Source organism: Lepidochelys olivacea (genome assembly GCF_965140295.1).
Source record: "Lepidochelys olivacea isolate rLepOli2 genome assembly, chromosome: 1".
Classification (NCBI taxonomy): domain Eukaryota; kingdom Metazoa; phylum Chordata; order Testudines; family Cheloniidae; genus Lepidochelys; species Lepidochelys olivacea.
In genome coordinates, this window is record NC_140411.1 from 226916263 (window position 1) to 226939877 (window position 23615).

Genomic DNA, 23615 nt, shown 5'->3' on the forward strand with positions numbered 1-23615 from the left:
GCTAAAATGATTCATTAGGTTCTACTTTCAGACTGGGGGGAAATCAAGAGTAACCTTTTGAAGTCAAACAGAGTCATATTGGTGTAAAACCAATGCAAATGAGAGAAGAATCTAGTCTACTTATACCCCAGCCTTTACATTTTACATCATGATCGACTCCATTTCACATGATCCTTCACTATTGTTGAATGGGTGTTTTGACAAAGTAAAGACACTACCTTTGCATGGCATATCCTGTACATGTTGAGGATGTCATGGGCATAAGGTGATAAAATCTTCTGACCGAGTACGCTGTCAGATTTCTTTGCAAGTTGACAAACAGTGCATATTTTGAGATAAGGTCTCTGCCCCAAATGTCCAGATTTAGTATCTCAGTTACCATATTTTAGGATTCAATTTTTAGTCAAGTTCAGTAACTTTCACTTATCTAATAATCTTTATTAGAAAATTAAGACTAGCAAATTAAGAAAATAATGTTAAAATACTTGCAAATTCTTTACTGCCACTTAAAAATGTGAACTGAGGTAAGATTTTCAAACCAGAGAAATAAAGCACTTGCAGATGTTATACTGGAATTAATTGAACAATGTATTTTTGCCACGACAAAGCCAATCATAGTGAATAAGGAACAACTACATACACATTGGTAAATGAAAGGTTAATCAATTTTTAAAATTTGTATTTTATTGTTCGATATAAGTACAAATATTCAAGAGTTTTCCATGAAGTAAACATGATACTCTGCCATTCTCTGCCAGCACGTGCCTAAATTAGTTCTCCATTTTGTGGTGGCCCTTTGAGAGCAATTCCTATTGAGAAGTGAACAAAGGCCATGACCCCTGGGTCAGAGTGTAATGCAGGAAGCATGACCTCCTCTTTGTTCAGAACAGCACTATTTACTTTGCCTAAGTAAAGATCACCAATACATTAACTAAAGAGGATTAAAAAGGTCATAGCCCTAGGGATGTAGCTCAGGCAAGTGGCAACTCTCTTTAATCACCAAATCATTTGACTTTTTTTAAAAAAATAAAGGAATACCTTATTCACTTAAGATTCAATGAAATATCATTTTAAAAGCAACAAATAACATTTTAAAAAAATCTAAAAAAGAATCTCCTTTTAAATATGTGCATTTCTGCACTGTTAGCAGATCCAATTTTTTATTTTTAAAAGAGCTAAAGTATTTTAAATAAAAATATAATATTCCTCCATTATCTTTTGATAGGTTCTGAGTTGATTTGTAAATTTTGTGCACATATCATAGAAAATAATTATTAAAAAGTAACTGAAAACTCTTTGGTTTGGTATCATATGAATTTATACATCTTATGTCTTTTTAAAGTGCCCATCATTTTAATACCTAGACATTTAATATAAAATATTCCATTTGTAAAGGACAAATACAATTTATATTACAAATTACTCATCTTGCTAGTTTGGCTTAAGCAGGCTAAATTAATTACCGGTACTATAATTTTTCGTTTTAAATTTTACAAAATGTTAATATTTATTTATAACATTATGTGTAAATGCTATTATTGATAATACTGTCTTACCAAACCATGGAGCCAATGACTGACTCTATTGTATTTACTGTTTATGGGAGGCAGTGTGGCCTAGTGGAAAGAGCACAGGATTGAGAGCTCAGGAAATATGGGCTTCATTTCTGGCTCTACCACTGACTTGCTGGGTGACTTTGGGCAAGTCATATCCCTCCTTTGTGCCTCAGTTCCTCAATCTGTAAAATGGGGATAATGATACCTCCTTTATAGAGCTTTTACTTTGCGATCTATAGGTGAAAAGTGCTATGTAGAAGTATTATTATTATTTACTACTCTGTAGTTAAATTTCAGTGGGCTAATTTCTCCCTTCATGTTATACAGTTCCTTGCTTTACAAGTAATCATGGATTACTTGTGTGGTAAGGTGCTACACAGGGTGAATAAGGCCGGCAGAGTTGGGCCCCGTACAGAACTGAATTTTTATAATTCAGCGTATTGTGGATATCTTAACATTGTACATTAAGAAACGTAGGACCATCCTGTCTTGCAATATATCAGTAGTACAATACATTTTATAGTGATATTATTCATCATGATCCAGGTGCTCCCATCAATTACTCAGCATGGAGAGGAGCCAAAGCATGAGGAAAAAAGGTGAGAAGACTGTCTGGAGGGGAGCAGTGCCTACAAAAAATGCTCCTACCTCTCCACTATTGCACAGAAGCTCTTTTGAGTAATCTTTACACGGTTGGAGTTCCAATGGAAATTGATGGGAGTCAAGGCCAGTTAGGGGACCTGCACTGGTAAAGAGCCTATAACAGTGAGTAAAACACCACAGCAAAAACCCGGAGGTAAATTTTGGCTACAATTAGCATTCGTTATGCAAGATGCCCATGAAGGGGTTTTGAAGTGTCCATCTTAAGAGAGAGTGAGTTACTGGCGGTAAAGGAGCTAGCTAGCCACACTGTTAGATGTGAGGAGAGACCCAAAATTCACAGATATCTGCTCCATACATCAAAGTTGGGGCCAGAGTTTCCTTTGTAACCCCAATCTTCACATTGCAGGCCCTGTCCCTGCTACTTCCATGAGGCTGCTACCCACATACAATAATGTTGTAGGAGGATGTTAGGAAGATGCCTTGCAGTGTACCTCAAGAGGCTTCACAAATAAGTTTTTCTCTTTCACAATGTTTTCCACAGGTGGTGCCCATGTATTTCATGGTACTCCAATATTGCTCTAGAAAATGACAGTTGTTCCTTCCTTCACCCACATCCATTGCCTTACGGTCCTCCATCTCAACCTGTAGTCTCTTCTCTCTCTTCCTGTTAGAGCAGTAAGACTCACTGCCACCAGGAAAACTTAATGGGAAGAGCACCCTCAGTTCACTTGTTCTATTGGGAACTAAGCCTCCAGATGATTTTAAGCAGGCTCCAGAGTGGCAAGTGTAAAAGGAGAAACCTCCAAGACACTTCCCACTATGGATGGGCAAAAAACTGGCACCTTCTTCTTGCACAACTGAATCCGGAGGCACACAGCTCCCAGTGATTCAGTTTTTCAAATCCAATATAAAAATATTGAGCCTTTTATTTTGGAGGGAGGCAGGAAGAAAAGAGTGGAGGTGGAGAGCCTTAATAGGCTACAGGCTTGTAGGAAGAGCAGAACTTGCTATCTAGAGCAGATCAGTCAGCTAGGGAAAAGCAGAAAGGTACATATGCATTATGTATTTTAAAATAACTGACACAGAATCACAGAGCCATATTGTGCTTTGATTATTAATCAGAACTCCCTGAACTTGAATGAAGAATTCTGCTTATAACTATGAAGGTTATTTAGGCATACCTTAACACAGTTAAAAAATCCAAGGTATTCATACCTTAAAAGAGAAGCAAGATGGCCAGGGAAAAACCCCCACATATGGTATTAAATGCATTGTACAAGAGATGATTTGAAGCAAACAGGTATTCTCCTCCAAAAAGTGCAGTCCATGTGAAGCAGGTAGAAAGTAGCGTAAACTCTTGTGGGTAAAATTTCAGATGGAAATGATGAGATAAAGAGGGATTATGAAGACTAAAAAAGCCAATGACAAAAAAAAAAATTACTGATGACTATGGGAAGCAGGAAGCCTGTGAGACAACTGGCAGGTCTGCTGGAATACCAGGAAATAAAGGGAGCGAATAAGGAGGATAAAAGGCATTGCACAAAATATTGATTATGACCTTGAGCTATTTGATCACGCAGAAGAATAAGCACACCATCTCTCATTCCGCTCCATGACCGTATTAGCTCGACTTCTTAGCCAGGCTCCAACAGCAGCTCTCCTTCTGGCCAGGCAAGTGTGAGGGGAGTGGATGGAGCTTTACCTTTCTGTCCCTCCCTCACCTTCACACTGGCCAGCAGGGAGCAGGAGTTAAGCTGTATTCCAAAAAACAGAGAAATAAAATACTCCTCCCCAGATGAAGGAAAACCCAGGGAAAAAATATGACTGTATGAGACACAATTCTTGCCCAGGCTATTCTCGGGATTGAGCAGTTTCCACACTGCCTCTTACTCTGGGCTGAACCTAATGGTTCAATGTTGCCTTAAATTCTTTGTGTCAGTCTCCACCACAGAAGACAATGGGATGACACCTACCCCAGACCTGGATACCTTTCTGGAAGTTATGCTTTAACCAAACACAAGTTACCGGGCTCAATACAGGGGTAACTGGGTAAGGTGGCCTGTGATATACAGAAAGTCAGACTAGCCTTAAACTCTATTAGCCTAATTTTTCAGGTAATAAAGGGAGAGAGTGTGTCAGAAGTTAAGGTGCATATCTATCTATCTATCTAATCTATCTATCTATCTACACACACAAGAGCACATTCTGAAGACACTCAAGAATGAACCACCTGAATTTCTAACATAAAGTCTCTCATATCAGTGAATATACCAAAGTCTAGCAAATGTTGCACTTATCCTTTAAAAAGACTAGGGATGATCTTGAGAATTACATGCCAGTGACCCTTACTTTAGTACCAGGTCACCTGACTAAAAAGGTTATTTTTATAAAATATTATAACTTTTATATAGAAATGAAGATTATATAATCAGGGGAAAGCAGCCTGGGTTACAAAAAGGAAAAATGTGCCTCTCTTATCTACTAGCTTTCTTTTACTAGGTCAACCAAAGAATATGGTATCATTTATGGACTTTCAAAAACACGCTTCGTCACGGGCTGCAAAGGAAACAGAATAGTCATGATTAAGAGTTGGGAGTACTTTCATGAATTAGAAATCGGCTAAGAGATCATAAACAGTAGGAATAAAAAGCCGGTTTTCAGTAGAGTGGAAGTTTAACAGTGTATGCCCAAGGAATCTGTACACAGATCAATGTTTAAAATATTACGTAGTGGTCTGCAAAAGTGGGTGAATGAAGTAGCAGCATTTTCAGATGACTCAGATTTAGGTTACTCAGGACTGTGAGGAACTTCAGAGGGATCTGACAAAGCTAGCTGAACATGCAACACGTTGGCATAATGAATTTCAGTGTTGGCAAATGCAAGGTAACTCATATTGCTGGGATCTCAACTAAGCATAACCACTGAAGAAAGAGACCTGGGCAGCTCAGCAAAAATCTCATTCATTGTGCAGCAGTGGTTCAAACTCAGATCGTTCGGCTGCATAAGGAACAGAGCAGCAAGTAAAACTGATAATGTTTGAATTACATTATATATTAATCAATGGTAAATTGTTTTTAGTTCTTGTCAACTATCTCAAAAAAAAAAAGGTAACAAGAGAGCAGAGACAGGCAACAAAAATGATTTAGAGGAATCAAAAGATATCCATATAAGGAGAGAGCAGAATGAAACTATTTAGTTTGAAAAAGAGATGGATAAAAGGAGACATGACAGAGATATACAAATTACTGCACTGGGATAGAGAAGGTGAATAGAGTGTTCATATATTTTTCTCCAGGAACATTGGGACATTCAATTAAATTAAATTAAGGCAATAAGCTAAAAACGTATACAGTGAATTTTGTTTAACAAAGCACATAATTAACCTGTGGAACTCATTGCCACAATATATCATCGAGGAGTTCAGTAGGATTCAAAAAGGAGTAGGCCTTTATATGGATCATGAGAATATCCACAGATCAGTTAGATAGGATAATTATTTTTAGAAGGGATATAAACCCATATGCATCAAGGCATAATACAACCACTGACTAACGCTGTAGGAAGAAATTTCCCATCTGGACAAGTTATTCTAAAGCTGTCCACAATGGGGTTTCTTGCACCGTCTTCTGAATTGTTTGTTAGTAGCATTGTCAGAGATAGGATATGGGACTAAATGGACCACTGACCCAATCCAGTGCAGTAATTCCTATGTTCTAATGTTTTATATGGCCAATGGTAATTAAAGAAAAAGGGAAGAGACACTTTAAGTCACTGCATTTCTCTTCTGTAATTTAAGTGTACACATCCCTGTAAGATGATGCTTCAGACAATACGCTATTGATTCTATACTTGAATTTAACAAAAACTAATGTTTTCTTAATTTATTTTGCATTTAAATAAAACAGGAAAATAATCAGAATGAATGTAAACGATGGTGACACGGTTTCTGATTGAACAATACATTAATTTATTATTATTATCGCTAACTTTCCCCCAACAATATTTGCACTGGGACATTTTATAACAATAAGAGATTCCAAGTGTGTGTGTGACATACTGGGATATTCCCACATCCAGGATGACTTGCAGCATTTGTCTTTCAGTTTTATGTCTAACAATTCACCCAAGCTGTGATAATACCTGACCACAACTCACACACAGTTGCACTCCCCTAAGAACAAAAAGACACAGAGCTAAGAGATGATGTGTTCAAACATAAGAAGGAAGATGGGGTGGGGTGGAATACACACACACACACACACACACACACACACGTCAGTAGTTATACAAATGAAGGAGTCTCATCAGCATTAGTTTGCTTACTTATAGGAGTAAAGCTACTCATGTACACGTTTGCAGGATCAGAACTTTACCTGAGCATTTGTATTACTGAAGAAGATAGTGAGGGGGTAAAATTCATGCTACTGCAGACAGATAGCTTTAAAATGTATCTTCTATCTTAACACATTTAAAATAACCATTATGGAGACAAAAAAAATCCGTTTTTTAAAAATATATATTTCTTTTTAAATGTAATTCTCTTTTAGTCCAATCCCTCAACTTTTATATTCCTGCAATTGATTTCAGGAAGATACTGAACTAAAGGTTTTGATTGTAATTGGAGGCTTTGGTTGTTTGTGGGACTGGTGTCGGTTTTGTGTGTGTATGTGCGTGTGTGGTTTTTTGGTTTTTTGTTTTGTTTTGTTACTTGCTAATATAGGGATCGGATCCTGCAACAGTTCTGCACTGGAATAAATGGGAATAAGCATGTGTGTAAAGATAGTAACGTGTGCCATTGTTTGCAGGATTGGTCCCCTACTTGATAATTAGAATAAATAACCACTTCCTTATCAATGTAAAAAACTTGGCAGTGTTCTCATTTTGATTTTTTTTCTGTAATTAGTGAAACAGTTGAGAAATCAGAGGCAAAACAAATGTAAATGAAGCTGCCACTCTCAAGCGAGAACAATTGACAATCTTTAAGAAATTTACACCAAGCTATATTAGGAATTTTGACATATTGCTTTGTTTCTAGTAAAAAGTATTTTTGCTTCATCTATAGCAGAAACTGCAGCTGGTTTTCATTTTGTAATGATCATGGGTCAGATTTACACAAGAGCTCAGACACCTCCTGTTTAGGTATCTAAATAAATAGCCAGAGCAGCAACAGCCGCAACATCCATTTTTCCCAACAAAAGATAAACACCTTTTAAAAAATCAGACCAGAAAATTTACATTTATAATGCACAGTAGATTTTGTGTCACTGATTTAACCAAAAGGTAAATCCATACTGAGTTAAAAAAAAATATTCAACTATCATTACCCCAGTGCACATTAATACATTAAAAAAACATTTTGTAACTTCATGAAAACAAAGGAATTACACTGTGGTGAGAGTAGAATTAGGCCAGCTCTCCTTTTCTATAATTTAATTTTAAAATGATCACTATTCCATAGATAATGAAGGAATTCATAAATCCAGAAACGTTTCAGGAGAACATCTGAGAAGCCCAGACATCAAATACAGAAAACTAATAAGCGCACATGATAATTCTCATTCCTTTAGTCAGTGGGGTTGTAGGATGTAAATAAGAGCAGAATTTGTTTCATTCATACTTGATAAAAGCAAAGTTATTGGGCCAAATCTTGCCTTACCTAACATCTCATACAATGCCACTGGTACAAGTTACAATGTATTGCATAATTTTTATTTTTCAAATTATATTTTATGTTATTGTAATTATAGTTAATATTTTTTTAAAATAGTACAAATAAAATACTGTGCACTCTATACTTTTTCTTTAAATTACACTGTATGTAATGTTACATTTAATTCTATTAATCAATATTAAATAAATATAATTACATTTCTCAGGCAAACTAGATATCTTGAAGATCGACGCCAAATATTCAACTACAAACTAAATCTACAATTCTGACAGTTAATTAACACATCTTAGTTCCTGTGACTTAATGGACAAATAACGATTTTAATATTCAACTATCGTTACCTCAGTGAACATTAATATATTCAAAAACCTGATTTTTCTTTCTTTGGATTTAAAACAAACCATGTAAACATATAAAATACACAGCTTCCTACAGTTTTAGTTTAATTGTTGAAAACTGAGCATACACTTCAACAATATAACAGAAACGTTAAGAATATATCATGATATATATTATGAAGAGATGGTCTACAGATATATACTAAATATAATTATATGCACAAACATGCCAAATTTAAAGATTGCTAAAATCTTATTGCATATTATTTAGCTACTCCAATATATTTCTAAACCTCACAGAAACTACTATAATTATTTTATACCCACTTTTCTGTATTTATAGTGGAGTGCATGGATTTATCTATTTTTTTAAATCCTAAAACGTTACTCACTAAAAGTTTACAATTGCATTACAGAACATTACATATATTGTACCTTTTACATATATATTTTTCCTTAATGTACAAGTTATTCTCCTTTAAAATTCTAAAATAGCATATGGGTCTCAGCATACTGAAGTGCTCTGCTTTGATCCCCTCTTCTACTTCCTACAGAATTTAAATAAGTTCTATATATAGACTAGATATAAACTACAGATACACATAAACACTGTACACATTAGGGGGAAGGAATAACTATATTTTGCCTTACCAGTGACTATAACATTCACCCCTTACCTGCCTCCCTACTCCCCAAATTCCCTGTCAGAATGGAACTTTTGCTACATACTGTTTGCATTCCAATATACAGAGATGGTCTGCAAGAAACTGACGAAGAAATCCAAGGGTTAATGAAAAAACAGGAGGACCGGAGATCTTGTAAGGAAAAAAAAAAAAATGTTCAGCAGACAAAAATGTTCCCCTGACAAAAAGTGAACCCAGAACTTAGTGTCTAAGTATTGCCTGGATATCAGTGAAGGGTCTAGGCAAACGTGGGTTGCAAGTACTGTCCCTTGAAAATCAAACCCCCAGTTCCTGCACTGGTTTCCCCTACCACCACATTCAAACTGTGACTAACTGCCTCATTATGCTTCTCTTGGCACTTTCTGAAGCAAACTTATTGTACAATTCTACATGGCACCTAAAATCAAGGGGGAAAAGGGCTATTTTCCCTAAACAACAGCGGTCCAATAGACAACTTTTTATCAGTCTAACACATATGCAAAATCCTGCATGACCAGTAAGAGCATTTTTCCCAATCTGTGATGGATAACAGATGAGAAAATATTTTTAAAGCATGAGTTGAGGCCATAAGAAACCTTAGCTACTGAATGAAACACCTATAAGATCCTGCAAGGCTTGAAATCAATGGAAGTTTTACAAAAGAAAGAAGAGTGCCAGATTAGGTCCCTAAATAAGTTCTATGTAGAAAATATATTTCTTAATATTTATTTATAAATTGTAGATTCCTCATGTAAAAAAATAGAGAGTTCTCAGTAACAAAATAAAACAAAAAACAAATCATCAATTAATATATCAAAAACACAGTATTTACAACTCTTTAAATAAAACATGAAAACAATTAAAGGGTTTCCAAAGTAACTATGTCTCCAAAGAGTAATAACAGTCTTAGCTTCTTTCTAATTTTAAGTATAAGAACCCATTAAGTGTTATTAAATATTTAGTAGAACAATAATAATTACTATGAAGCTTTAACCTTGCCTCTGATTTTCTTAAATTTTCCTCTAAATGTAGATTTACAAATCTCATTGGATTTACTGATATTTTATCCTTTATTCACACTTAGCAGAACATAAACAGTTAACAGAATTTGTGGGATGTAAGAATACCACATTTCAGCTCTATTTAGAAATATATTTTTCTTCATAAACTAGAGGATATAAATGCAGCGAATAATGATGTGTTAATGAAAGGGTTTCTTAGGCTGTGCCCTTTATTATTGACACTATAGTAGTTGTTAACTACTATAAACAGCTAGCTCGAGTGTATGAAATGACTTTGCCACGTTGTCTGCTTGTGATATGTCCTGGATGTATTGTACACTTAAAGTCAGATACGAATTCTTAAAAATGTTCTGATTAAAGTAAGAAAATGATTATCAGCCTTCATTACTGTATCTTGCCTGAATCATGTTCTGCTTTATTAGAACTATCCTTCATCCTCTCTTTCAATCAGGAAAATCCCATTGATTTTTGTGGCAGGGCTGTAAGAGCTGGATAGCTGCTTGAAGAACAATAGATACATTTTTCAAATGACTTTGTTCAACTTTATCCCACGTGCAAACTACATCAAAAGTAAACGAAATAATTTCTTATGAAATGTAAAGCTATTGTTTTTATTACATTTTAAAATAACTTCAAAATAGTTTTATCATTTGAAACATTTCATTTATCCCCTTGCAAAATCAGAATTCTCAACATCAGAAAAGAACATCCAGTACGCAAGAGGGTTAAAATTCTGCATAATTTTTAATAGTCTTAAGAGGAAGCACTGCCTTTTTTTCAAGGGCGGGGGGGGGGGGGAAGGGGAAGATGAGAACAGCAATTTGCAGACCATTTTTTTCCTTGACAGCATTTAGCCACGCCTCACTCTGGCCCTTCCTCCAACCTCTGCTAACCTAAAAACCAGCGCCAACCTGGCAGTCAGCCTTATATTCAAAAGTAAACATTATTCTCCTGCCATTTTTCAGTGTTGTTTATCGTATTCCAATCTTCCTGCCGTTTTTTCCCTCACTGTAGATTAAATCATTGCCTCTGCTCCAGTTTGTTTCACTTTGAAACTACAACAAGACAAAGTCATGCTTTTATCTAACATGGCAAACTTGTAGCTGTGCTATAAGGATTTTACCTTCACACAATGAAACTGCAGATTATTCTGGAGGAAAAAAATTGTCAGGCATATCTTTAAATGTTCTGCTCTCCTAATATACAGAATGATTTGTTCTTATCCACACTACAGAAACAGTCTGGTTTTGGAACAGTACATACATCTTTCAAAACCTGTAGCTGAAATAAGAAATCTGACTTTTGCTTGCATCTTTTTCTCTTTTTTTAATTTAACCTCAATAGGAAGCCTTAAAAAAATCTAAACAACACTGACTGAACATACTGTACTGCACCTGGCTGTTTATTATCCTTTTCCCATCACCTATCGATCCTTTCTTCCTTCCTACCTCCTCCCTGCTCCCCAAATCTCCTCTAGAATAAAAGGGTCTTGAAAATATATGTATATAACTACTTAGCTATTATTATTTTTATATAGTCCCACTGTATTAAATGGGTAGATCACATAGCAAAATAAAAACAGAAAGAGGGGATACTGCAATTTTAATCCTAAAAGCCATCACCTTAATTTTCCTACTGCAGCAGATGCATACTGGCAAACACTTCGCGACACTGGAGGATTGCTCCTTCCTATTAAGATCTTAAGAGCGTAGACTAAACAACGGCCATATTGTCAGGGCTTTTCTCTACCCTCCTGCCCTGTCTTATCGGGTGAGAAATTGGCGGTATGCCAATCCTACCGTTGCCAGGCTGGTGTCAGTCAAGGGCAAAGGTTTTTGGTTTTATTTTTTAAAAGAAAGTCTCCAAAAACATCAGCAACAATCAGAATGATGTACAGATTCTCATTAATTGCAGCATAATCAGGTAGCTGGGTTTAGGGATTTTTCTTCTTCTTCTTCTTGTCTCTAAGCACTGTAAACTACAAGTAACATGGAGTGGTTTAGTCAAAACAGTCATGTGCAAGTAGCCTGGCAAACAAAAGCCTTTATTTATTTATTTAGTTCACGCACAGATAAGGAGGAGCCTTTGTGCACATAAATTTCACACACATCAGAAAGGAGATGCCATGCTGCTTTCTGCAGGCTGACACAGCTTGTCTTGAGACGCCACAGGACAGCCTGGAGGCTCATTAATAATTGCGGATGGCTTTCTATTTCCATATTTAAATTGTGAAGCAGCGTATGATTAATTAAGAAGAAAAAGGCAAAAAGGAAAGGCTTGTGCTTTCTGTTCTATCTGACTTGCCAGAAAGACTGCCTGCTTTAACTCTTTGTTTGCTACATACATGGATGTCAAGAGAGTTTGCCAGAATCCTTTGCTCTGGTAGGCTTATGGGAAACTCAATATGAATATTAATTATGTTATTTTCAGCAGTTAAGCAGACACGAGAGTCCTTCTGCAAATAGCCACATACTAATGAAGAGACTTTACTGCAGTCCATGACTCATTAACCTTTTATTTGAAAAAACAAATTACTTTACAGATTTTAGCAAGACTGTATATTACAATATTTTCAGATAGTGGTGTTAAAAGATTATTTACTATTTTATGCAAAGAGATATTGCTATTAAAATCCAGTAACTGTATAATTTAAACTCATTTGAGTGCTCTAAGACAATGAAAATATTTAATATTGGAACACTGTGACTAACTTGTGCACAGAATCTTACAGTCTCATTAAATATAAGCTATGGCAGGTAATAAACACACCATAAACAGATGTGAAAATATTTAACAATAATTTACTAGAGTGTAAACTTCAGATTATTCTGTTTTTCCAAAAGCATATAATTTCCAGTTTTGACCTCTAGAGATATTTAGGGGGAAAGGCTATAATTCTCAGTACCAGTCAGCCACTGAAATCGTAAGTAAATTTAATCCAAAAACATTCAAGTCCTGGATTGATTCAGCACTTTGTACTATTACTGACAGAGAAAACCAGGGAGTTCTAGTCAGCCTGCCCATGCTGGGCCAGGGGAGGTAAATGAGTTCCAGAACGTGTCATGAGCTCCGTCTCTGAGACGGTTCTTCACACACTGCACCTGGGGGCAAAACTGGGGATATGCCTCCAGAATACAATTTCTTTAATACTGTCCCTACCAGAAGCTGAACATTTCTGAATAGTAATCAGAACACATTCAGATCTGAGTATTTGGTAGCACATCCATTGAAACAGGGAGATAGAAGGGAAGGATTTGGTTGAATCTTATGAGATGTCTCATGTGGCTATTACAGCTCCTCAGTGGCTGGATTTAGACTCTTGTCACGTGACTTGTGTGATTCAGTATTTTGCAGTCCTATTGAAAAAAAAACAAAACCCCTCAGTTCTCCTCACTATCTGCTCACTGTTGCTACTGTGTTAATTTCCCTGCCCGTTATAAGCTCACATTTTAACCCTTTTATTTCTACAGGATTCCAGCTATTCCTGAATTTCATGGAAGTCTGAGCATTTGGGTATTCATTCAACCTTAATGTTATTGAAGTACTGTTGACCAATATATGCACTGTGCAGCAAAAGTGAAAACTTTAATTCTTCCTGGACTGATTTTGGCTCGATGCAGAAAAGCACTTAAGCACATGCTTAAATCCATCCTTCTTCAACTCTTAAGCATGTGCTTAAGTTCCATTGACTTAAACATGTGCTTCACTTGAAGCACGTTCCTAGGTATTTTCCTGAACCAGGGCCTTAGAAAGGAACAATACTAGTAAGACAATGATGGAGTACTAGAAAACAGACAAACCATTATGACTGTGCACTGCTTAGAAAGGGGAAAGGGATAAAGAAACAAAAATAAACAAAAATAAATTTATGTTAGCCATTAAAGTCTGCCAAGATTAAGTCCTTCTATGCACATTACTTATTGGATTTACTACAAAATGCAGATCTGCATATCAGGGCACTTTTGTCCAAGAGTGGCTTCTCCTTCCTGAAAATCAAATCCTGTGCCAAACTGGGCAGCACAGATATAGAATACCATGCACTGAATCATACCTGATCCAAATAAGATATTTTAGTGTGGAGCAATATTTCATAACCAACATAAATCTAACAACCATTATAGCTTATGGGAGGAGAGCTAAATCACAAATTCCAGTTATTCCCTACCTGGTCACACAGCAGGTGTACAAATTAAGAATTACAAATTAAGAATACTCAAACAACCTGATCTGAGGCCTACTGAAGTCAATGGAAAAAGAGTCCCATTAATTAAAACACCTTTTAGATCAGGGCCAAGGAATACACTTAAGCATCATCAACATTACAATTTTTAAAATCATGTATTAACCTATAGTTAAAAACAACTAGCAACAAATGCCTGTTCCTTGTCTACACTACAATTTACCATTGTGTCAGTTTAAACATGATTGCAAACCAAATTGGAGGCAAGCCCTTAGTGAACTGCTATGGCACTGAGTAAAATCTGACAGCCATCTGGAATTCATACTTTAACACTGTATCCTCAATTGTCTGAATGAAGACCAGAAGGCCTGATGTTCCCCATATATCTCGCTCCAATTGTTCTGGAATAAACTATACCAACAGATACTTTACAAAGGATTCCAGAGAGACTTTACCTTGTTACTGCAGATATACCATTATTCACAGAAGTCATGGGGCTTGTACATCCTGGAACCATTTTGCAATTAGAACTTCTCCCTCTGCTGATTCAGCACTTGCTTTTTGTCTAACCCAGCATGCCATCAGCGCTCTCATGATAGTCTTCTCCTCTGCAACTTCTACCATCTGAAATAATCTGCCTCTCTCTTTCCACCTCTTTTCAAATCTCACCTGAAAACACACTCTCTCCTTTGTCTATACACCTCTTAATTTATCCCTTTCTCCCTTTAGAAAATGCACTACACTGAGTTGTGTTGTATTGAAATGTTCTTTGGGTTCACCTCTATTTTTCCCCCTCAATTTCTATTTCAGGCAGGAGGAAGGAATCCATTTTAGGAGTACACTAATAGATGTTCGCAAGCAATGAGCTGACCATGACCAAAAGGAGAACATGAAATAAGCTATACTAGTCAGAGCATTAGGACAGGGCAGTCAGCTCTACCACAAACTTACTGTGACACCTTGGGCAAATAGCTTAAACTTTCTCTGCCTTAGTTTCCTCATAATTTTCAATTATGACAGTACCTCACATGTGTGATGTTAAAGTTTGTAAAGGGCTTTGAGTTCCTGGAATGGAAAGAGAATCCAGAAACAGAATCATCATCCTCATTATTACTACAAACTATCCCTTCACTGAATGGGATTGTTACAGGCCATAGCTGACAACAAACGGGTATCTTTTCCAGTCAGACTCAGAATCACAAGCATTCCTTTTGCACACATCTAAAGCTCCAATTAAATATGACAGAATATTTCTGGATAGGCCTCCCAACTTGCCCTAAATGTGGTTGCACTATGGATTCATTTTACCATATGTTCTTGGAGAACACGCTGAAGTATATATGTTCTGGTGCTCCACCTCCACGGGGAAAGGAGAGTTCCCTGGGTCTCTAGCACTACACTAAACATCACACTAATTCTCGCTTGTTTGGAGTGGGGAATATATAAAGTAGGCAGGGCATATACCGAACTATATATCGCATACCAGCCATCTTCTTTTTAGGACAAAGAAAATATTACAAAACCCATTTATAGAGACTGAATGCTGGTCATAACTGGCTAGGCAGATGATACATAGGGACCACTTAAAATATAGATAAAGATTTTAAGTACCATAGAATGCAGAGCTCCTATACAAAGTCTAAAACAATAAACAAGAACAACATCTGTTCAGTATATAGGCAATCATCTGAGGACATCAAAGTCAGACTTGGTATATATCAAGGCACCTCCAACACAGCCACTTTCACCAGATCTGAATTTGGCTCATGGTGCCTGTCTCCCTTATGTGGTCAATTCTCAACTTGGACCTTAAGGAGAGCTAGCACAAGTATGTGTACATGGGAATGGAAATCACACCCCTAGCTCATACTGTAGTGTAGACATACTCTGAAGCATTTGGTAACTGGTCAATGACAGAGATAGGATATGGGATAAATAAACAATTGTGGTCTGACCTGCCATAGCAATTTCTCTGTTCACATTCAAAGTATTACTATTATATAGAAGTTACTGTTTGGGATAATCTTGTTATGCATGCTTTAGTCATATTTTACATAGAGCTACCTGGGGCAAATCAGTGAAGTCAATTCATGCCTACATGAACATCAAGAAAGTTTTCGCAAAAAGAAAAGGAGTACTTGTGGCACCTTAGAGACTAACACATTTTTTGAGCAGAAGTTTTCATTTTTTTATTTATGCTCAAATAAATTTGTTAGTCTCCAAGGTGCCACAAGTACTCCTTTTCTTTCTGCAGATACAGACTAACATGGCTGCTACTCTGAAGAAAGTTTTCAACATTTTCACTTATTAGAAGTGATGATAGGTGTACAATACAAAGTGCAACCTGTTGCATCCAACTAGTTTGTATTCGTCCTTAATATTTGAATAAATAAATAAATAAGTAAATTAATAAATAAAAGGCTGGCAGGCTCAAAATGTGATTTACTTTTTCAATATATATTTTTTTTGCAGATTTCATGTAATTTTTATACACTATAATATTGCAATAATGAATGGCAATAAACTAAACCGGTTAAAATTAACAGAAAGCTTGCCCTTATCACTTATGCAATTTACTAAGGGTAGTTGCTAGAACAAACACTTCTTTATGACAAAGTGCAGCCACATCTCCAGAAGCATTCCTCATTGTGAAGTTTTATTGTACATGGCTCTTCTGCAATCCCTCAAGCTATTGTATTAATGCTCTTTTTTCCTTTTGAAAGCAATATCAGCTCCAGCAACCTAACACTCATAAGCAGGCTATAATAGTAAACCAGTCAGTGCTCATAGAGAAAACTCGTTTTAATTTCAGGTTTCTAATTTTTATTTTAATAAATAATGTGATAACATGATTTTAAAATAATGAAAACTACCTTGATAGCGTTAAGACTGCACAAATCAACCACTACACATTTTACAATATTTTCTTTTCCATTTCCTATATACGGTATAAGGAATTAAACTTTTCTGTACTCTAGCCAGCCTATACTACCTGGCCTTTCACTTCACCATGAAAGTTTGTCCAAATCTGGTCAAGTTACAAGCCTTTGAAAAACTGGAGTTCACACATACTCAGAGACTTACTAGAGTTTACGAGCTAAAATATCAGCATGTTCCATGAGAGGCAAGGTGGGCAATGTAATACCTTCTATTGGACCGACTTCTGTTGGTGAAAGAGACAAGCTTTCGAGCTCATGCAGAGCTTTTCTTCAGGTCCTCAAAAGCTTTTCTCTTTCACCAAGAGAAGCTGATCCAATAAAAGATATGACCTCATCCACCTTATCTCTCTAATATCCTGGGACCAACACAGCTACAACAACACTACAAACAGAATATTCCATGCTCACTAAGCATGCTTCATCCCCTCAGAGCTCCTACATGTGATTGCTATTAGGCATACGCCATCTCCACAGAGTGACTGAACATGTACCAGCCCAGGGCTCCAGTGGCTCAGAAGGACTTTCCTTGTCATGGTTACTCCCAGCTCCTCTTGAGCTGGCACCAGAGAGCAGGGAGCCTGGTGCCCAAGCAGCATGGACAAGGAAGCTGTCTGATTCAAATCCAGAGGGAACAAAAGCTGAAATTGGTGGGGAGGGAGAGGAGTAGATTGGGACAAGGAGCATGTTGAGATTGGGACTGATGGTGCAGAGAAATTGTAATGGGATTGGCTGGGCAAGGAGACTAGGACCAGGATATCCGAGACCCACAAAAGCTTATGCCCAAATAAATCTGTTAGTCTTTAAGGTGCCACCCGACTCCTCGTTGCTTTTTTAGGACCAGGATGAGATGCCTAAGCAATGGAGACTGGGACAGCAAGGACCATTACTCCCAGAGTTCATTGTCAGAGTCATAGAGAATACAGCTTTTTTTATGCCAGTTACTTCAAACAAGCTGGCTCCTTCTTTAGAAATGTGTGTTGAAGTGTGTGGCAGTAGGAATGTGCTTTGGTTGCTTTTTATGTGAGTGAGCAGTGGGAAGGAGGGAATCTCTGTTGCAACCTTATTCTCTCACTTTCTCACTGCTCCAACTGTCAACCTTCCTTATGCAGAGTTCGGCTGGATTGGGCTCCTGGGCCACTGAGGTCTTTCAACATCTCTCCAACATCACCTGGATGGGCGTCTGGAGCGTTCATGGATGTCTCTCTTGCCAGACAACAATGAGCTGAGTTGGAGTAGTGCAAAGCATTAAATACAGGGGAGGCCTGGAGCAGAAGTATTATTAAGCAATAGTAAGCCTAAGGGCCAGATTCCATGACCCCCTTTGTTCTACCCACATAAGGGCCAGGCAGAAATTCAGTCCAGGAGCTCAAGGGAGCACCAAGACTTTTCCCTTTTCCCTTCCTACCAGCTGGGGGAACATAATGCCCCAAAAGAGGGCAGAGAGAGCTGGCCAGCTAGGCAGGAGGAAACTGTATCCAACACCCAAGGAAGGAGTGCAGCAGTGTGTATGCTCCCCAAGCACAATGGCAGCTCCAGGTGATCTCTGGGGGCAATGCTCCTCCAAAGCACCCCTTACTACACAGACTATTTGCAAAATCTAGAAAGTTCTCTGTGGGACAGAGAGGGGCTCATTTGAAATAATTCTTTCCCTTCCATAAATTCATACTCTTAATGTGGCAGTTTGCTTTAACTAAATGTAGGGGCCAGTGTAAATATGCCTCTTTGAAGCATTTAACATTGTAAAATCTGTCACACAGCATTACCAACTCTTGCAAGCTCCAAAAGTCAAGCCAATATGCAAAAATCTCAGCTCTTACTTTTTTTTTTAAGTTAGTGTCTAGCCTTCATGGTAATGGAGGAAAGCTTGAATACATAATCAGAGTTTACCCAAAAGGATAAAAAAATAAAGGTAAATAAACAGAAACCAAAAGGCATTTAAAAGAAATGATTTTTAAGACAATTATTATTGGGGAAGTTGACTCATGATTTTTGGAATGTTAAAGGTTAGATTATGTCATGTCTCAGGGGACTGGTAATGGGCTATGGAGCCTTCCATCTCTAGGTTCCCAGTCTGAATCTAGCACAGATTGACTATGACTAAAGATTTTTACATCTGATGACTGTTGAGTGGTCTGTGTGAAGTTAATCTGATGAGTTCAGTCCAATAACTAATGGACACGTGCCCACAGCACAAAGTGAGCACCATATATGCTGTGGGAACATGACCAAGCATTTCAAAAGAAGATGGTAGCAAAAGCTCTCCATTGAACGAGCTAAACCAAGGACTCATTAATGAAGCTTTGTTAACTGTATATAAAATACTTAATGTCATTGCTTTTAAAAAAGTATGGTGTGAAGTCGATGTGTTTTAATAATAATATCATGTGTTGTATGTGGGGGATACAAGCGATACAAAGTAAAAACAGCATTAAGCAATATAGAACAAGAAAACTTGCCCTCTTACCACCACAGAAAAGTTAAATATTTAATATAAGAGAGGTGATATCAGTTGGTGCAAAGTAAGAAAATTAACAAGGGTCCAACACGGGGAAGTTAAATGTGGGCTCACAGCAGCCCATATGATGTGGAAGAAGTTTGTTTTCCCTCTTTAACTACTGTTGCAAGACAATGCAAGGTCTGGAAACCCCCAGACTCATACTGCTGTTTGCAGCTGGGGGGACAATCACATGTGCAGGTGTAATGTCTTACAGACAGAGTTGCTGGCAGGTGAATTCAGTCTGGGAGAACAGTCTCCAGACTGCACTATATGGTTCAGATGCTGGAATGTTGGGTAAAGTAAAAACTGACTACATAGTAATAACAAGCATAAAGTGGCAGCTGAAACTGACCACTTCTGATATGTTCCCAGGGACTGTTATTATAATTGGCCTATGTTTTATTTCACACTTAGATTTCCTGTGGCGATAAATGGAAAAATATATTTTGTACCAGTTTTTTAAAATGTAATTAAAATAAAAACAAAGTTAAAATTACAAGAGGATGCTTTAAAGGCAGAGCAAATTTATATTGTGGCATTACACCCCAGTGCGCTATCCTAGTGATGGTGAGCTTCCACCCCCAGGTTCGTACTTGAAGCTATTGTTTATGGTGGTTCAAATGACTACAACTACTGTGGTCTTGGGAACATGTTGCTGGGTAATAAACTTAAAAAAGGAGGGGGGATGGAATATATGAAAATGAAACAAATGATAATGTAGAAAAGAAAAAAGGCATGGAATGTACGTCTGGCTTGACACGAATAATTAAACATGGGGAAGGCCTCATTTTTTGGAAGACAGGGATAGGAAGGTAACGAGAGCAGTAGGCTGAAAAGGAAATGTTTGTGCTAAGATAAGTAAATAGGTCAGTAAGGTAAAAGACAGAATGTCTGAGCTAGCTAAGACTAGAGGGGGAATACCCCAGGAACCATTTACAAAAACAAGATAACAATGGATAAGATAAATTGGGAACATAGAGATGAGGTAAAGACTAAGATGTGCATAGACAGAGCAGGCTGTATAGCAATTGTTTCCTACAAATTTACCAAGCTAATTCCCAAAGTGTGATGCAATGTAAAGTAAATGCAATGTAATGTGTAAATGTATACAAAGTAAGATGTCTGCTTGTAGCTTTGGCTGTGTGGTACCCACAATACCCACACCTACCCTGGAGTCTGATCAACTCAGTGTATACCAAAGAAACCTGAGAGACGAGACTGAAATTGAACTCAGTTCTTGGGGAACTGAGTTGAAGAGGTCTTGGGGTGGGGGAACTCAATGTACCGGGGGTGCCGTAACACTATTATGCCAAATTGTCATAAACTTTTCTGGTAATCTCAGCGGAAGGAAAAGCGTGAAAGAACAGGGAGAATGCAATAACCACCCGTTTACCCCTAGAGGTGGTGTTTCTGGACTGAGGTACATTGTCAGGGCACCATGGGGAAGCTTATACTGCTGCTGCCCATGCTCTACCTGTTTTGGGTGGGGTGAGTGAGGCTGGTTCAGTTGGAGGTGGCCCAGCAGCAAATTTGGAAAGCTCATTATGTCCCACTCAACAGTGTGGAGGCATTGCTATTGCATCCCTGGAGGAGCAGGGAGCAGGGAGGAGCAGAATTCTGACCTTGGACTGAAGGATGAATGTCATCTTTCCAGCATCCTCGCACCATACCTACGAAGAGCCTCAGTATTTGGGCTTTGGGCAAGTGGAGTGAATTGCACTGTCAGAGCATACTGCAAAATTCATCTGTTTTCTTGAGCTTTTATTGAGAAGGGGAACTAATGGAGGGAAGTGAGGTGTTTAGATGTAGATATTTATTATTATTTCAGGGAAATATTCTAGTTGGGATGTACTATGTTTTGTATATTTTTAAAAATTGTTGATGTTTATAAAAGTATCTATAGATCCTGGGAATCAATTCTTGATATAAATCTGAACAAACATCCATGTCAAGGGGTCATTTTTGCAGTAAGCTTTGAGAATTTCAAATTATAACAATGCTTTAATTTAGGCTCAGAAGTAAAGTTAAGAAGGGGGTAAACCCAAAATGTGAGGATAACGGAAGGAAAGGAAGTGGATGAATCCAAAACCAAAAAAGAATGTGAAGGATGATCTTGCCACAAGGGGCTGCAGAGGGAATCAGGCAGCAGGTACTTGCACAAGGGACTCTTCAATCCCAAAAGATAGGTTGGGGACTATGGGAGGGTAAGAAATTGGATGAGACGATCATGTTGCATACTGCAGGGAATCTTAAACCAAGGTGTGGAGAGCTGGGTGGAGGTGGGTAATAATTTTCAAACAGATTGACTGTTCTTTTCAGTGGTGTGGCAGATGTTCATCTGAGAGCCAATATTCTGCCCTAGAGGTGTCAGGACACAGGCCCAGATTTTCAAAAATGTCTCCATACAGTTTGCATCTAAATCCATATTTATGTTCCTAAATAAAAGTGTCCTGATAAGCATGAACAGCTCCCAATAACTTTTACAGCGGAGGGTGCTCAGCATCTCTGAAAATCAGGCCATTTTTATTTAGGAGTCTAAATCAGGATTTAGGTGCCTACTTTTAAGCATCAGAGGGGTAGCCATGTTAGTCTGTATCCACAAAAACAACGAGGAGTCCGGTGGCACCATAAAAACTAAGATTTATTTGGACATAAGCTTTCATGGATAAAACCCTCCCACTTCTTCAGATGAATGGAGTGAAAATTACAGATGCAGGTATAAATATACTGACACACGAAGAGAAGGGAGTTACCTTACTAGTGGAGAACTAGTGTGTTAACAAGGCCAAGAGTGGACCACATACACCTTGATTGAATTGGCCTTGTTAACACTGGTTCTTGTAAGGTAACTCCCTTCTCTTCATGTGTAAGTATATTTATGCCTGCATCTGTAATTTTCACTCATGAATCTGAAGAAGTGGGTTTTTTACCCACGAAAGCTTACGCCCAAATAAATCTGTTAGTCTTTAAGGTGCCACCAGACTCCTCGTTACTTTTAAGCAGCTAGGTTTGAAAATGTTGACCAATGTTTCCTCAACAAGGTTACAATTGCTGTCCACTGTTGAGTGCCCATAGCACAGTCCTAGAGCCTGAAAGGATCCTTGCTAAATACAAATTTGCACAATCCTAACAGTGTGTCTAGAGGAAAGCAGTTCTGGAAATTATTTAATTTAACTATATGAAGAGCTGTTCTGATGTTCAGCAAATAATAGGTTACACTCTTTCCTACAACATTACTTTTCTTTATTTTTACTTTTATTAAATGACTGTGAAACCTCCAAGGAAATTCACTCATGAAAAACGAAGCTCAAATTACATTCTAGGGTTCGGACACTCACAAGCCAAACAGCTGATTTAAAAAGATGAAGGAACCCAAACTAAACTGAAGTGTTGACTATTTGGTGATTCTGAAAACATTCCAGTGAACAAAAGAGCCTTTTTAAACCTACATGTGAAAGCAGCTTTTTCCCCCTTTCTCTCCGGAGCAAGCTACGTCAAGCCATTCTTGACTGGGAAGACAGGTTGGTCCAATATGGGACTCTTAATGGAAATGGAGGAGGGGAAAACCATGATCCTGCAAGACCCCTCATTTATTTAAAAATAATTCCTAAACCAATGTGGTCAAGCGTCAGCTTTAACATAGCATTTCCTGGCTTTTGCTGGTTTTTGACACAACCTCGATGTTATTGAAATATGGCTTTATGTTTATAAAATTTACCTCTAACACAGGACTGCTTGAGAAGCAGTGTTTATGCATTTTGTCAGATGTCATTAGTTTTTTTACACAAGAGGACACTACAAAGCTCTCTTTCAAACTTGTTTTAGACCAGGGAGGTTATTTGTTACAGAATTACTTTAAAATAAAATAAATAATAGATAAGGAGAGGGAAAGGTAATGAGATCAATGTTAATTCAATAGCATTTCTAACATTATTTTTACATTTAAACAAGTGGTCAAACACATTCTGCCTTCTTTTTTTTCTTTTTTTATACAGCTATAACTGTCAGGATCTCATGGGCAAGCTTGTACTGGGACCGCTTGTATCCTGTGTGTTGTAAAATAAATCTGTGTTGGTCTACTCCCAATCTAAATATACCTTTGAATAAAGCTCTCACATGCAGATATAAATCTTGCAAATCAAAATCT

General features: G+C 37.5%; 1 protein-coding gene and 1 long non-coding RNA gene across 2 annotated transcripts in view; one reads left to right on the forward strand and one right to left on the reverse strand.

Annotated features, from left to right (window-relative positions):
* LOC311521417 overlaps nt 1-21290 on the forward strand; it is a 33958-nt gene extending 12668 nt beyond the window's left edge. Inside the window, exons 4-5 of the long non-coding RNA XR_014711895.1 lie at nt 2103-2155; nt 18081-21290. This is a non-coding gene — a long non-coding RNA (uncharacterized lncRNA). The remainder of the gene's footprint in view (nt 1-2102; nt 2156-18080) is intronic.
* Nucleotides 1-23615, reverse strand: part of LOC311521392 (uncharacterized protein) — a 351557-nt gene that overhangs the window by 118140 nt on the left and 209802 nt on the right. The gene's annotated exons all lie outside the window — the stretch shown is intronic.